The sequence below is a fragment of the Bombina bombina genome, chromosome 1 (assembly GCF_027579735.1).
Source record: "Bombina bombina isolate aBomBom1 chromosome 1, aBomBom1.pri, whole genome shotgun sequence".
Classification (NCBI taxonomy): domain Eukaryota; kingdom Metazoa; phylum Chordata; class Amphibia; order Anura; family Bombinatoridae; genus Bombina; species Bombina bombina.
Genome location: NC_069499.1, coordinates 1,594,177,016 through 1,594,181,719, shown reverse-complemented (window position 1 = coordinate 1,594,181,719; position 4,704 = coordinate 1,594,177,016).

Genomic DNA, 4,704 nt, shown 5'->3' with positions numbered 1-4,704 from the left:
GCAAATATGTACCTTTGGTGACTAGATTGGACCTCAGTCCTATGGTACCTTAATGTACCCTTAAAAAATTGTGCAAATCTGGCCTTTTAAGGGTACTGCCCCAGTGACAAGCCCTTTGTACCTCATGATGGCAAATTTGTACTCAACACAGCATATTACAAATGCTGATCCATTAAATTTATCATATAACATTCATATATGCATTAAATGTGTACTTTTATAGGCAGTATTACAATAGCCACACTGCAGCTTTAAAAAAAAGTTTGTATACTTAACTGTAGCAATTTCAAAGACTGCTACAGAACTACCTAAAAAAGCAAGGTTAAACAACCAGTTGTAAATTGATCTACTCAATGAGTTTTAAATCACTCTGTACTAGACTCTAAAAACACCCCATTTAATTTAGGGTGACTTGCCACATAAAACATAAATATATAGAAAACAACATAATAATAAAATCTAACTCTAACGAAAAGAAGCGGGATTCAGGGGAGGGATAAACGATAAAATTCACAACCATACATTGAATTGTCACTCTATGCAAAATATATGCAAATGAGTCTATTTTCCTAGTACACATTTTGGTGATGAACCTGCTACCAATAGATGGAGCTGTGTTACACATGTCAAGGAACTTTCAACCAACAGATGGCGCTATGGCGTGTTACACAATGTCCATGTAAAAAACTGGTTATTAAACAGCTCTTGTTTATTTTATAGAGTTTAAAACAGTTTTTTTCTTTGTCATTTTAATTAATACATTTGCTTTATGTTTAAGAGTTAACATCTTGATGCTCTAAATATAAACATTAAAATGTTAAGTGCTTGTTTGCCATTTAGAACCAGCAACACTGTATCATTGAATATATGGGTTATTAAAGGGACAGTCTAGTCAAAATTAAACTTTCATGACTCAGATAGGGCATGAAAATTTAAACAACTTTCCAATTGAATTGTATCACTAAATTTGCTTTGTTCCCTTGGTGGTATTTTTGAAAAGCTAAACCTAGGTAGGCTCAAACTGATTTCTAAACCTTTGAAAACCGCCTCTTAGCTCAGAGCATTTTGAAAGTTTTTCACAGTTAGACAGTACTAGTTCATGTGTGTCATATAGATAAAAAATATGCTCACTCCCATGTAGTTATTTAGGAGTCTGCACTGATTGGTTGACTGTGTTGGTTATGCAAAACTGGGGATTAGGTAATAAAGGGATTATCCATCTTTTTAAACAATAAAAATTTTGGTCTAGACTGTCCCTTTAAGTATTTTTTTTTTTTGCTTTGCCCACTTCTTGCATATTACCAACAACAATTGAACATAATTATTTTGCTGTACAACATGTATGTTGCATTCATTTTGGGTGACTGACAGTTATGTGAATTTGAATAATTGAGGTTTACAAATGATATGGACTTGCAGGGTTTGGTAGCCTTGAACCACCCACCCCCCTCAACCTTTTAGTCACACAAGTGATTGTACCTTTTTGGGGGGATTAAATGGTACAGACATGGACCCTTTGACAGTTGGAAACATATTTGTACCTTATTTACCGCTAAATGGTACATATTAGTTCCTTAAGGTGTAATTATGATCCATTGAGGGTACAACCACAGAAGTTGTACCCTAAGTGTTCACAAACGGACCCCAACCGTACCCTTTTTTCTCACAGTGTATTTACTACTGATAGATAGCACAGGTAGATCTAATCAGTTTTATTATATATATATATATATAGTGAGGATTAGAGCTGTAGTGTAGGGACTAATATTTACTGCTGATATATAGCACAGTTATATCTAATTAGGTTTATTATATATAGTGAGGATTAGAGCTGTAGTGTAGGGACTAATATTTACTGCTGATATATAGCACAGGTAGATCTAATCAGTTTTATTATATATATAGTGAGGATTAGAGCTGTAGAGTAGGGACTAATATTTAATGCTGATATATAGCACAGGTAGATCTAATCAGTTTTATTATATATATAGTGAGGATTAGAGCTGTAGTGTAGAGACTAATATTTACTGCTGATATATAGCACAGGTAGATCTAATGAGTTTTATTATATATATAGTGAGGATTAGAGCTGTAGTGTAGAGACTAATATTTACTGCTGATATATAGCACAGGTAGATCTAATCAGTTTTATTATATATTTAGTGAGGATTAGAGCTGTAGTGTAGGGACTAATATTTACTGCTGATATATAGCACAGGTAGATGTAATTAGTTTTATTATATATATATATATATATATATATATATATATATATATATATAGTGAGGATTAAATCTGTAGTGTAGGGACTAATATTTACTGCTGATATATAGCACAGGTAGATGTAATTAGTTTTATTTTATATATATATATATATATATATATATATATATATATATATATAGTGAGGATTAGATCTGTAGTGTAGGGACTAATATTTACTGCTGATATATAGCACAGGTAGATCTAATAAGTTTTATTATATATATAGTGAGGATTAAAGCTGTAGTGTAGGGACTAATATTACTGCTGATATATAGCACAGGTAGATCTAATAAGTTTTATTATTTCATATATAGTGAGTATTAGAGCTGTAGTGTAGGGACTAATATTACTGCTGATATATAGCACAGGTAGATCTAATCAGTTTTATTATATATATAGTGAGGAGGATTAGAGCTGTAGTGTAGGGACTAATATTTACTGCTGATATATAGCACAGGTAGATCTAATCAGTTTTATTATATATATAGTGAGGAGGATTAGAGCTGTAGTGTAGGGACTAATATTTATAGCCGATATATAGCATAGGTAGATCTAATCAGTTTTATTAGTGTAGGGACTAATATTTACTGCTGATATATAGCACAGGTAGATCTAATAAGTTTTATTATATATATAGTGAGGATTAGAGCTGTAGTGTAGGGACTAATATTTACTGCCGATATATAGCACAGGTAGATCTAATCAGTTTTATTATATATATATATATATATATATATATATATATATATATATATATATATATATATATATAGTGAGGAATAGAGCTGTAGTGTAGGGACTAATATTACTGCTGATAAATAGCACAAGTAGATCTAATCAGTTTAATTATATATATAGTGAGGATTAGAGCTGTAGTGTAGAGACTAATATTACTGCTGATATATAGCACAGGTAGATCTAATCAGTTTTATTATATATATAGTGAGGATTAGAGCTGTAGTGTAGGGACTAATATATACTGCTGATATATAGCACAAGTAGATCTAATCAGTTTTATTATATATATAGTGAGGATTAGCGCTGTAGTGTAGGGTCTAATATTTACTGCTGATATATAGCACAGGTAGATCTAATCAGTTTTATTATATATATAGTGAGGATTAGAGCTGTAGTGTAGAGACTAATATTTACTACTGATATATAGCACAGGTAGATCTAATCAGTTTTATTATATATAGTGAGGATTAGAGCTGTAGTGTAGGGACTAATATTACTGCTGATAGATAGCACAGTAGATCTAATCAGTTTTATTATATATATATATATAGTGAGGATTAGAGCTGTAGTGTAGAGACTAATATTTACTGATGATATATAGCACAGTTATATCTAATTAGGTTTATTATATATAGTGAGGATTAGAGCTGTAGTGTAGGGACTAATATTTACTGCATATATAGCACAGGTAGATCTAATCAGTTTTATTATATATATAGTGAGGATTAGAGCTGTAGAGTAGGGACTAATATTTAATGCTGATATATAGCACAGGTAGATCTAATCAGTTTTATTATATATATAGTGAGGATTAGAGCTGTAGTGTAGAGACTAATATTTACTGCTGATATATAGCACAGGTAGATCTAAGAGTTTTATATATATATAGTGAGGATTAGAGCTGTAGTGTAGAGACTAATATTTACTGCTGATATATAGCACAGGTAGATCTAATCATTTTATATATATTTAGTGAGGATTAGAGCTGTAGTGTAGGGACTAATATTTACTGCTGATATATAGCACAGGTAGATGTAATTAGTTTTATTTATAATATATAATATATATAATATATATATATATATATATTAGTGAGGATTAAATCTGTAGTGTAGGGACTAATATTTACTGCTGATATATAGCACAGGTAGATGTAATTAGTTTTATTTTATATATATATATATATATATATATATATATATATAGTGAGGTTAGATCTGTAGTGTAGGACTAATATTTACTGCTGATATATAGCACAGGTAGATCTAATAAGTTTTATTATATATATAGTGAGATTAAAGCTGTAGTGTAGGACTAATATTACTGCTGATATATAGCACAGGTAGATCTAATAAGTTTTATTATTTCATATATAGTGAGTATTAGAGCTGTATGTAGGACTAATATTACTGCTGATATATAGCACAGTAGATCTAATCAGTTTTATTATATATATAGTGAGGAGGATTAGAGCTGTAGTGTAGGGACTAATTATTTACTGCTTGATATATAGCACAGGTAGATCTAATCAGTTTTATTATATATATAGTGAGGAGGATTAGAGCTGTAGTGTAGGGACTAATATTTATAGCCGATATATAGCATAGGTAGATCTAATCAGTTTTATTAGTGTAGGGACTAATATTTACTGCTGATATATAGCACAGGTAGATCTAATAAGTTTTATTATTATATATAGTG